At 44.5% G+C, this 12,132-nt stretch overlaps 1 pseudogene; it reads right to left on the bottom strand.

Moving 5' to 3' along the window:
* Positions 1–2,667: 2,667 nt before the first annotated feature.
* On the bottom strand, positions 2,668–7,109 carry LOC110203064 (ribosomal RNA-processing protein 7 homolog A pseudogene; annotated as a pseudogene).
* Positions 7,110–12,132: the final 5,023 nt, after the last annotated feature.

The raw sequence follows: 12,132 nt of genomic DNA, 5'->3' as shown, positions 1-12,132 counted from the left end.
CAAAGCAACAACAAAACCTGGATCGCCCCTCCCCCCCCCATAGTAATATATAAGTATTTATATAAGAAAGAGATAATCAATTCCCTCACCCCCAAGTTCACTTCTGGATTGGCTCACTTTCTTTTCAGAATGCAAGGGGGGGGAAGCAAGGGAGGAAAAAGAACAAAGCAAAGAGTTTACAGCATAGAACAAAAGAAAACTTACATGGAAGCAAAGGAAAGGCAGTCAGCTCGGTGGTGCCGTGGATAGAGCACCCGTCCTAGAGTCAGGAGGACCTGAGTTCAAATCCAGATTTAGACACATAATACTAACTGTGTGACACTGGGCAAGTCATTTAACCCGAACTGCCTCACCAAAAACCCAAAAAAGAAAAATACAGAACAAAAAAAAAACTTACATGGAAGCAAAGAAAAGATGGACATCTCTGAACACAATGCATAGTCTTTATTACATAGGCTTTCATGAAACGGAAATTTGTTGTTAAATATTTTGAATCCTCTCTTATGTTCTGCTGCGCACATGACAATTTTTTTTCTTTTCTTATTTTGTGTTTAAATTTTGATATTTAAATTTATGTTTCTTTTTATTACTGTACATTTGAATTTTTTGTATTTAAGTCTAAGATAAATTAATTTAAAAAGTGAAAAGGAGAAAAAACCAGAATACAATGTCTTGGTTGTCAGACAGAGCCTTCCCTGGGCTGGGTCAAGCAGGCCAGGCTTTTCACTGGTCTTTGTTTCTTGGCTTCCTTGACTCAGCAATGGACTCCAGACCTCTGATTACTCTTCCAACCTTTTGAAGCTCACAAAATCAAAACTTGGTTGGTTTTTTCTCTAATACTCATTCACCTAGGATCAGGAAAGAATATACCCTACAGAGAAACAGAGACAGAAACAGTCAGTCAATAAACATTTATGAAGCACCTACTATGTGCCAAGCATCATGCTAAGTGCTGGAGATACCCACGAAGGCAAAAACCAGTCCCTGCCCTTAAGGAGTTACAATCTGCAGGGAGACAACAGGCAAGCAAATATATACAAAGTAAGCCATGTACAGGATAAACAGCAATTAGTAACAGAGGGAAGGCATTAGACTCAAGGGGATCAGGAAGGGCTTCCTGTGGAAGGTGAAATTTAGCTTGGACTTGAAAGAAGCCAGGACAGAAAGAGAAGGAGGGAGAGTGTTCCAGGCATAATGGATAGCCAGCTAATTATTATTGCTATTATAGTTAGTACTAATAAAGCTAACATTTATATAGTGTCTTAAGGGTTTCCAAAGTACTTTACAAATATTATTTCATTTTATCCTCAAAATTACCCTAGATGGTAGGTGTTATTATTATTTTCAATTTACAGATGAGGAAACTGAGGCAGACAGTTAAGTGACTTGCCCAGGGTTATATAGTTAGGAAGGGTCTAAGGTCAAATCTGAACTCAAGTCTTCTAGGCTCCAGGCCCAGCGCTCTAACCACTGCCTCTGAGGTGATATTGAAAGCCCCATGGGGGTCCCAGGATGTAAATGTTTTAGACCCACTAACTCAAATCATACAGAGGTACATATATTGTCAGCTGGTTCCCCATCTTTCCTCTTTCCAAGGGAAGTATTTCTCTGTAACTAGCACGTATGCTGAGCCCTCTGCTCAAGGAAGGACCTCTTCTCTCAAATTATGATTTAATCCAGGGCCATGGTAATTTGGGAAACAGAGAAGGGGATGGCAAAGAATTTCTGGTCATCTCTGTGACCCTTTCTTTCACTGAGGAACATTTGGATTGCTCAAAAGAGATAATGTTTGTAAAGTGCTTAGCACAGTACCTGGTATATAGTAAGCGCTTAATAAATGTTTGTTCTCCCTCCTCTTCCTTGCTAGCCCAATTCCAATTGGCAAGAAGCTGATCAATAGAGCCATCTATTTTGGTTGTTATTGAATCATTTCAGTCTTAAAAATTTTTTTTTATTAATTTATTTTATCAATACTCACTTCCATAAGCTTTTGAGTTTTAATTTTTTCTCCCCCTCCCTCTCCCCCTCCCTCCCCAAGACAGCAGGCAATCTGATATAGGCTCTATATACACTTTCCTATTAAACATTTTCGCATTAGTCACGTCGTAAAGAAGAATTAGAACCAATAGGAGGAACCGCCAGAAAGAGGAACCAAAACAAAGCAGGGAAAAAAAAAGCAAATAGTCTGCTTCGATCTACATTCAAACTCCGTAGTTCTTTCTCTGGGTGTGGATAGCATTTTCCATCATGAGACTTGGAGGTGTCTTAGATCCTTGCATTGCTGAGAAGAGCTAAGTCTATCAACATTAGTAATTGCACAACAGGCCCTTAGTGTCTACAACGTTCTCCTGGTTCTGCTCACTTCACTCAGCATCAGTCCATACAAGACTTTCCAGGTTTTTCTGAAGTCGGCCTGCTCATCATTTCTTTTTCTTTTTCTTTTTTTGAAGGGCTGTCCCTCCTTTATTTACATTCTCTGGAAAATGGCAGCAGCCTTGTGGAGATGGAGCACCCCTGAAAAGCTGGGGCACTCCCAGAAAGCTGGAGTCCTGAGCTGCCGCAGAGGACTCTGCTCTCTCTTCTCTCCCTCTGGGCTGGCCTGCTTTCTTCCCGGGTGTGGGACGAGGGCCACCGGTCCCTCTCCGCAGCGGGGTCTGCTACCCCGACTTAGTAGGGGCAGAACCTGCGCAGGGCCCGCATCAAGGTGATTCTCTGCTTGAACTCCTCAACGTCTTTGCAACTGGGCCAAGGGCTACATGTCGGTCTCATGGTGCTGCCAGGCATAGACATTAAGCAGCTCCTTGTGTGCTTTCTTGTGTTTCTCCTTCTCCAGCACGCACAGGCTGGCGGCCTTAGAGCCGGGCAGGCCAGACCAGGCCATCGGCCTTTGCAGGTCACCTTCACCCAGCCTTCCTCGTCTGGGACGCCCTCCTCCACTGCTGCCTTGGCGTCTTCTGCAGCAGTCTTTTGGTCATACTCTTCCATGATCTTGTCCACCTCCATCCAGCCCAAGGGCCTCAGGCCTGCTAGAAGTCTGTGTAATCCACGGTCTACTTCTCAATGCCAGTTTTCACCGGGTGGCTCTCTGTTGAGATGATCAGAAGTCCCAGGAGAGCCACGGCTTTGGCACTGACTCTGGCGTCCTGAATACCATGTAAGCCACGTGGAACCCTAGGACAGCCTTTGGACAGAAAAACACTGATGGGAACTCTTTTGGCGTCTCTGACAAGTCTGGCTTCTCGTGCAGATGCACGGACTGCACAGGGCCACAGGTGGCAAAGAGCTGGGCCAGGCACTCCTCTGAACAGTATGCGGGAACACAGTAGTCTGGAGGCCAGCTGGACGTGGTGCCCCCTTGAACTAGGTGCTCTTTGGTGTAGAGGAAGGGAGAAGATGCCTCCTCTTGGGGGAACTTGATGGGGATGGCTCGGCAGCCCGGCGGACTTGGCTGCTGGGAGCCATGGTTCTACTTGGGCGGTGAGCCTGCTCACCACTTCTTATAGCACGACAGTATTCCATTACATTCACATACCACAATTTGTTCAGTCATTCCTCAGCTGATGGGCATCCCCTCAATTTCCAGTTCTTGAGTCATTTCAGTCTTGTTGACTCTTCATGACCTCATTTATGGTTTTCTTGGCAGAGATGCTAGAGTGGCTTGCCATTTCCTTCTCCAGCTCATTTTACAGATGAGGAAATCGAGGCAAACAGGGTAAAGTGACTTGCCGAGGGTCACACAGCTAGTAAGTGTCTGGGCTAGATTTGAACTCAGATCCTCCTGACTCCCGGCACTCTAACCATTGCATCACCTAGCTACCAGAGCTGTCTATGCCACTCATCTATTCAGCAAGCTCCCGTGACTCTAATCCTTCAAGATAAAATGTAAAATCCTCTGTTGGGCTCTTAAAGCTCTCCACAGAAGGGCCCCTTCCTACCTTTCCAGTCTCCTTATATATGCTTCCTTTCCTTTCCATACTCTGTGATCCAGTGACATTGACTTTCTTGACACATGGCTCTCACTCTTCTTCTCTTTTTTTTCTGGAAGCAATTGGGGTGAAGTGACTTGCCCAGGGTCCCACAGCCAATAAGCTTCTGAGGCCAGATTTGAACTCAGGTCCTCCTGACTCTGGGGCTGGTGCTCTATCCACTGCACCACCTAGCTACCCCTGCTCTCCACCTTCTGATGCCAGGCATTTTCACTGACTGTCCGCCATGTCTGGAATTCCCTCCCTCCTCTTCACTTCCCAGCTTCCTTCAAGTCTCAGCTAAAATCTTCTGTATTTCCTGATTCCCTTTCGTTCTAACGCCTTCCCTCAGAGACCACCCCCAATTTATCCTGTCTATGTCACGTTTGTAGATAGTTCTTTGCCCATTAGTCTGTGACCTCCTGGAGGGCAGGGATTACTTTTGCATTTCGTGCTTAGCACATTGCCTAGCAAGGAGTTGATGACAAATGCTTGTTGAGAAAGGAGGAGGGAAACCAGAACTGGACATGGACATCCAGGAGTGATTTTCTTTTCTTTGCTCTTGAGAGAGATTTCCCTTCTGCCACATCAGATATAAGGCAGTAAGAAGGCAGCCTGAGTTTCTACCAGCCGGCCACAAAAACTGGTAAGACCATTGTTTTGGAGGTGGCCTAGTCACACGTGGCCTCGAGGCTGCAGGTTCCCCATCCCTGGCTCATATAAATGCCAGAGACTTAAGCAGCTGATGGACCACAGGAGGCAAAAACCTGGCAGTTTCTCTTAAGTGGGTGAGAAGAGGAGGGTGGAAGACAGCTTCACCTCCTGGCCTTCCTCTATCGCCCCTTGCTACAGTCCTAACCCTAAGTCTGAGTCCCAGGCACGTAGCCCCTCCCTCTGATTTTTTTTGCAACCTGTGTTAGTCACGGGGTTACAGATGTCCCTCTGGGAATGAAAAGTTGAGAGGGCACATCAGAAGAAGTTTGGGGACACAACTGGGGGTGGAGACTCCCATGCAGGACAGCTGTAACCTTTGTTTGCCCTTGATTTTTCTCTATGTAAAATAAACTATGTGGCCACAGTCTTCTGTTTGCTTTTCTTCTCTGTGGAACGTCAGGGATCATTTGGCCTGAGAGAGGAAAGACCAGATGTGGGATGTGGGTAAGAATTTTCCTTTTTCTTAAGTAATTCTAGGAAATATTTCATTAAGACCTGGTTAAAATTCAGTACCTGGCCAGCATGGTTTTTAACTGACTATATGACCCTTTGCCTGTAGGAACGATTAAGGGGAAAAAAAGACCCAAATGGAACAGCTCATAAGCCAGTGTGGATTAGCCCAGATTTCTTAAGGCGCACACACAAAGGGGCACATGGGGCCCACAGGTGTCTGTTGGCTTTCACATTTATCTGCCTGCTGGCTGGACAGTTTTTGCAGCTCTGACTCTCTGGGGCTGTTGATCCCATTAGTCATTGGTGCTGGGCCAAGTGTCTGCCTTGTGAAATGTCCAAAGAAAGGGATGAGCTCATTCCTGGGCTTTTACCAAGCCCGATGCAGTGTGGGAGCTCTGCTCCTTGCAGGCTAGGACAAAGGACCTGTTTTGCAGCCCAAATCTCCAGAGGCTACAATTTGAATTTTTCCTTCTCTCCCTTCAGCTGAAATGTGTTAAAACATGGCATTGTCTTGGGTGAGACCTTTTTTCTTTCTCTTTTTTTTTTTATTGATGCCAGCATTCTCTCACAAAGGAAAACATTAAACCCTCCTAGAATATGCAACCCTTCACATACACTGTCCCCATCCTGCTACTCAGAGGGGAGAAGCCAGTTTCATTATGTGTCCTTTGGAACCAACATTGGTGATTGCTTTTAAGCTGAACATTTTACCTTCTGAAACAAAGCTGGGAGGAAGTGACAGAATTCCTACCTGTCCCTCAGCCAGGATATATGCCATAGAATGCACTCCCTCCTCATCTCTGCCTTTGGAATCCTTAGCTTCTTTGAAGGGTTAGCCTAAATGCCACCTTCTGTAGGAAGCCTCATCTACAATGGATGTAGTGAGGACCTTGGAAGCAGGAAGACCTGAGTTCAAATCTGACCTTTACTTGCTGTGTGACCTTGGGCAAGTCATGTAACCTCTGTCTCAGTTTTCTCATCTGTAAAAGGAGGATTATAATAGCACCTACCCCTTGGGGTTTTTGAGGAAGATCAAACAGATAATATTTATAAAGTGCTTTGAAGTACAATAAAGTACTTTACAATACTTTCAAGTACTATAATTTTAAAATGCTTGAACTTTATTAACTCTTAACTTTAAAGTGCTATAACTTTAATGTACTATAACTTTAAAGTACTATATAAATGCTAGCTAGATATTATTATTCAAGAAATATCCTAGGTGGCATAGTAGACAGAGTGCTGGGCCCAGAGTCAGGAAGACTTATTTTCATGAGTTCAAATCTGGCCACATAAACTTACTAACTGGGTGACCCTGGGAAAGTCACTTGGTTCTGTTTGCCTTGGTTTCCTCATCTGTAAAATGAGCTGGAGAAGGAAATTGCAAACCACTCTAGCATCATTGCTAAGAAAACCCCAAATGGATTCACAAAGAGTCAGACACGACTAAAGCATCTGAATTGATATTAGGGCAGTAATGGTTGGTGAGAAATATAATGAGAGACCACATAGGAATGAGGATTTGAACTGATAACAGCAGAAGAATCATCTTCATCATCAGCATAACTACCGTTTATATAGTGCCTACTGTGTGCCAGGCGCTATGATAAGGAGTTACAACCCTTGAAGATAATGTGGCCAGCAGCACTCTGGAGCCTCAACCTGTTTTCAGAGAGTAGGTTGTTATATCCCCATCACCCAACAGAATGCCTTGCACACAGTAGGTGCTTAATGAATGCCTTTTGGGGAAGAAAGTGGGGGCAATGCACATTGTTTTTCCCATTATCTTTGCCCCCTTTTCTCATTCTAACAGCTACTTCCATCCCCTACTTGTGCCCCAACCACATGTTCATTTATCTTGTCACTGTAGACTTGAAAATAAAAATGTCATCTTGGTCTGCATAGCAGATGTGAGAACCTGACTTACCGCCAGGGGCAAGGGTTATTGGGATCGATGGGCTCAACATACTCTGTCATCACGTTAGTCCTCAGGCTCAAGGAGATTAAAAGAGCTCACAATCCAGTGGGAATCAAGTCATCTGCTGCTGTCTCTTCCCTTTATTTTTGGACTCCAGAGAGGTGATGTTGCTATAGTCTGTGGTAGATTTTGGCAGTCTGATCTCCTGCCCTGCTGACTTAAGGCTTCTTAGAGAAAATAAGCAGATTTAACTCTTATCCATCTTTTTTCATTTTTCTTGAATTCAGGATTCATTTGTTAAGCACTTAATGTATACAAGGCACTTGGTTAGGCCTGGGTAAGATAAAGGTGAAAATGGACACAGTCTTTGTGACCAAAGAGTTTATGGTCTATTGGGAGAGATAGATGTCTGTATAAATAAGTGGTAGAGTGTGATGAGGCAAAGGAGAGATGTAGATGAAGAAATCTAGGAAAATCTGAGGAGAGAAAGAACACTTCCGTCTTCAGGGAGAGGAAGGGCTTCATGGAGGAGGGACCACATGAATTGGACTTTGAAAGAAAAGGATTCCCCAAGGTGGACATGTGAGGGAGGGCATTCCAAGTTGGGGTGATGGCTTGAGTGAATGCATGAAGTTGGGCAAGTGAAAGTGAAGATCAGAGAATGACTAGTAAGCTGGTTCGGCCAGAACATAGAACATGGAGAGGTAAATAGCATGAAATAAAAAAACTGGAAAAGGTAGGTTGGAGATAGTGGCATGCTTTAAATATCAGACCAGTGAAATCAGATTTTGTCCTCTTGGCAATAGGGAGTCATTGATTTTTTTTTTTTTTTAGCAAAGAAGAGACATACTCTGACCTATGCCTTATGAAGATTATTTTGTTTTTCAACTCTGTGAAGGATGTGTTGGAGGAGGGAGATATTGGAGTCAGGGAGACCAGTTAGGAGGCTGTTATGATAGAGGTGATGAGTTTGATCTTGGATAGATTATGTTTGAAATGCTGGTAGGACATCTAGCAGGCAGTCATAGCTGTGGGACAGAAACTCAAGTGGTGAATGTGTGTGTGTGTGTGTGTGTGTGTGTGTGTGTGTGTGTGTGTAGCTTAGTTATCAATTCCATATAGAGATAATAATTGAAACTGTGGCAATAGATGAGCTCACCTAGGCAGAATGTAAAGAGAGGACAAAAGAGGTCAGGGAACAGAGCCTTGGGGACATACATGCATGATTAGGGGATGGGAGGAAAATGATGAACAAAGAAAGGAGAAATTATCCAGAAGAGGGGTGGTTAGCAATGTTAAAGGCGGCAGAGAGGTCACAGAGAATGAGGATTGGAAAAGGTCATTTAATGTATCTGGCAATTAAAGAGATCACTAGTGATCCTGGAGAGAGAAGTTTCAATAAAATCTTAAAATCAATAGTCATTGAAAAGGTTTAAGGAGGGAGTGAAGGGTGAGGAAGTAGAGGTAGTTAGCATCCTAGAAGTTTAGTGTCACTGTCTTCTATATGAAGCACATACCCTTATCCCCACAATATTTCAGGACCCTCATCCCTATTCTTCAGCATTCCAGCGTAAATGGCTCAGCAGAACCTCCTTCAATCATACAGGGAGACAGCTGTCACCGAAGGGGTGTAAAGGTGCCTGTTATGTAATATCTGTTGTGGCCACAAGGTGGTGCCAAAAGTCCACAAACACTCGAGCCAGCCTCAGTGTGAACACACCAGGGGTTGGCAGCTTTCCCTGCCCACAACCGTGGTGTTTCTTTTCGTATATGGCTTTTCCTTTGATTCCTGGGCTCAGTGTAGTCTAAGAAATGAAACAGAATGTTGATCAGTTTTGAAAATATGACCTCTGCTTTTTATATCTGGTTCCCACCCCTCAGGAATATTACACAATCTCAGACTTTTCCTTCCTTCCTTCCTTCCTTCCTTCCTTCCTTCCTTCCTTCCTTCCTTCCTTCCTTCCTTGCTTCCTTCCTTCCTTCCTTCCCCCCTTCCCCCCTTCTCCCCTCCCTCCCTCCCCCCTTCCCCCCTCCCTCCCTCCCTCCCTTCTTTCCCTCTCTCCCTCCCTCCCTTCCTTCCCTCTCTCCCTCCCTCCTTCCCTCCCTCTCTCCCTTCCCTCTCTGCCTCCCTCCTTCCCTCCCTCCCTTCCCTCTCTCCCTCCCTCCTTCCCTCCCTCCCTCCCTTCCTTCCTTCCTTCCTTCCTTCCTTCCTTCCTTCCTTCCTTCCTTCCTTCCTTCCTTCCTTCCCCTTTCTTTTCTCTTTTCCTTGCCTCACTCCCCCTCTGCCCCTTCCCCCTTCTCTATTTCTTTTTTTAAATTTTATCTTTCAACCATCAGAAATCTAATCTATTTTCTTTCCCTCCCTCCACAACTAATCAAAAAAGAAAAAAAACCCCTCTCTACAAGGAGGTGAATAGAATGTTTCATCAAGTCATTATGTTGATCAGAATGCCCAAGTCTGTCAAATTCTCAGTCCACTTTCCAGTGTACTAAGACACTTAATACGTTGTGATCTCATAGTTCTTGATAACAGAATAAAATGCCAAATAAACACAAACTTTACTGTGTGTACATCCTCAGATCTGCACCAGATTTGTTCTTTGCCTTTTTGGGGTCCTGGAGTCCTTGGGCAGACTCTAGTGAAGCCTATGGACCCCTTCTCAGAATCATGTTTTTAAACATATAAAACAAAATACAAAGGACTACAAAGGAAGCCAAAGGTTAGTGAAAAATGAAGATTTTATTTTTCTTCTCCAAGTTCACAAACTCCTTGAAATGGGTGATTCATAGACCCCAAGTTAAGAATCCCAGTCTTAAGCCATAGGTCATAGGCAAAAAAGTTGTTTGCATATTATCTTTCCTATCAGATATGGGCTCGCTGAGGGTACTGACTGTTTTTGTCTTTTTCTGTGTCTTCAGTGATTAGCACTGGGCAGAACAAATAACAAACCTTCCGTAATTTGGTTAGCTAGTGTATATAGAGCACTTTAAAGTTTGCAAAAGCACTTTACAAACATCACCTCATTTTATCCTCACAACAACCTGGAAGGTAAATGCTATTATTATTCCCATTTTAAGGATAAGAAAATTGTGTCAGGGGTTAAGTGACTTACTTTTAGGTTGCATAGCGAGTACAAGTCTGACATAAGATTTGAAACTAGGTCTTCCCGATTCCAAGTCCAGTGCTCTATCCGTTGCCTAGTTGTCTCTATTGGATTAGTCATACCTCTGGGGTTTGTAAAAAGGAAAGGAGGAAGGAGCCTTCATGACCATTCCCCTTCTTCCATCTCAGGCTCATGGATTGAAGAGAAAGCGGGGGAAGGCTATGCTTCTCCAGCTGGGCAGTCTGAGAAGCCCAAGAGTTGTCTCAGTAGCTATTGGGCCTTGGATGATCCTGGGCCTTTAAGGGAAGGTCCTCTCCAAAGTTAACAGTGACCTTTTAATTGCTAAACCTAACAGTCTTTTCTTAGTCCTTCTGTTTTTTGACTTCTCTGCAGACTTTGACACAGTTGAGCACCTTTTCTCTCTAGGTTTTGGTGACACACCTCTTTCTCTCCTGGTTCTCCTCCTACTCTGTCTTCTTTGCTGGATCTTCCTCCAGGTCACTAACACTGGGGGTCTCCCAAGGCTCTGTCCTGGATCCTCTTCCCTTCTCCCCTTATACCACTTCACTTGATGATCTTATGAGTGTCTTTGGTTTCAACCATCATTTCTATGCTGATGATTCTCAACTCCATTTTTCTAGCTCTGGGGTGGGGAACCTTCAGCCTTGAGGCCACATGTGGCCCTCTAGGTCCTCAAGTGTGACCGTTTGACTGAATCCAAACTTTACAGAACAAATCCTTTTATTGCCCTAACCCCTCTGCTGGACCAGGTGATTCTGAAGGTCCTTTCCAGCCCTATGTCCTATGATTCTATGGGTCTCCTAAGTCTTTCCCCACTATGCTAGGCCATCTTCTTTAAACATTAGCCTTAGTTCACTTAGAAAAGGACTTGACAACTGTATTAAAACTCAGGGTAGCCTTGAAAACCTTCCCATCATAGTTCTGGAAAATGCACCAAATACCAATTTTGTCATAGGAAAAATTGACTACCGCAGATCAGACTTCTCCAAATACATGCAGAGTCTAAATTAGCAGTCCCTTAAGTGGATTGGAGTAGAACTTACTCGCTAGGGTCTCCAATTATAGCAGTAGCTTGGATGGACCTCCTGGAGCCAGGAGCCATTAACCATCTTCACCCCAGATGAGGTAGTATTTCTCTAAGTTAAAACTCAGCTGCTGGGACTTAGGAAGCTGCCCAGACCCTTTGGGTCAGCTGTCATCCCCTCCCCCCAGCCCTCTGCAGAGCCACAAAGCTCTTGCAAGCCGCCTCCCCCAAGTGATACTGTCACATGCATCTCCACCCCATCTGGCTAATGTTCTGGACTGGCAGAGGGTTTAGCCACATCAGCATACTCTTGAATTAGCAGCCAATTTGATCTTCTGTGTACGTGTGTGTGCATATGCGTGTGTGCATGTGTGTGTGTGTTTAGATATGCTTTATGATGGGCGAGGATATGTCATGGTCTATGTGGGACACACACACACTCGCACACACAGTCATACACAATCACACAATCACATGCCCATGGCTTGTGTGTGCACAGCTATCATCACTGGAAATGTCAATAGAGGTAACTGCTAATTGGTAATGACCCAGAAACTAACTGAGGAAGTAAGAGAGTGTAACAACAAAAACCCACTGGGGCCAGGGGGCGTCTCCCACTTAGGGCTCCTGGGTCTGAACTCACAAAGATTGGGTCAGTCCTGACAGGAAGGCAGCCCAGGGCCAAATTTCTGTCTGTTTGTCTGCTTCTTCTACTCCAGAGGAGAACTCTGGGGAAGATCTCTACAGAAAAGTTTGAGAAGGGCTAGTGTTGAGGGTCTCCCCAAAAGGGGTTATCAGGATCCCTTCTAGATAGATTCAAGGAACAAAGTAGATATAAGGTCAGTCAAATGGCATTTCTTAGGAGGTTGTTAGTGCCTGTTATGTGCCTGGCACTGTAGCTAATCATTGGGGATATAAAGAAAAGTGAAAATG

The sequence above is a fragment of the Phascolarctos cinereus genome, unplaced genomic scaffold (genome assembly GCF_003287225.1).
Source record: "Phascolarctos cinereus isolate Bilbo 61053 unplaced genomic scaffold, phaCin_HiC Scaffold_726;HRSCAF=1367, whole genome shotgun sequence".
Lineage (NCBI taxonomy): Eukaryota > Metazoa > Chordata > Mammalia > Diprotodontia > Phascolarctidae > Phascolarctos > Phascolarctos cinereus.
The sequence above is the reverse complement of the archived record's forward strand: the minus strand, read 5'-3'. Positions and strand labels throughout refer to the sequence as shown.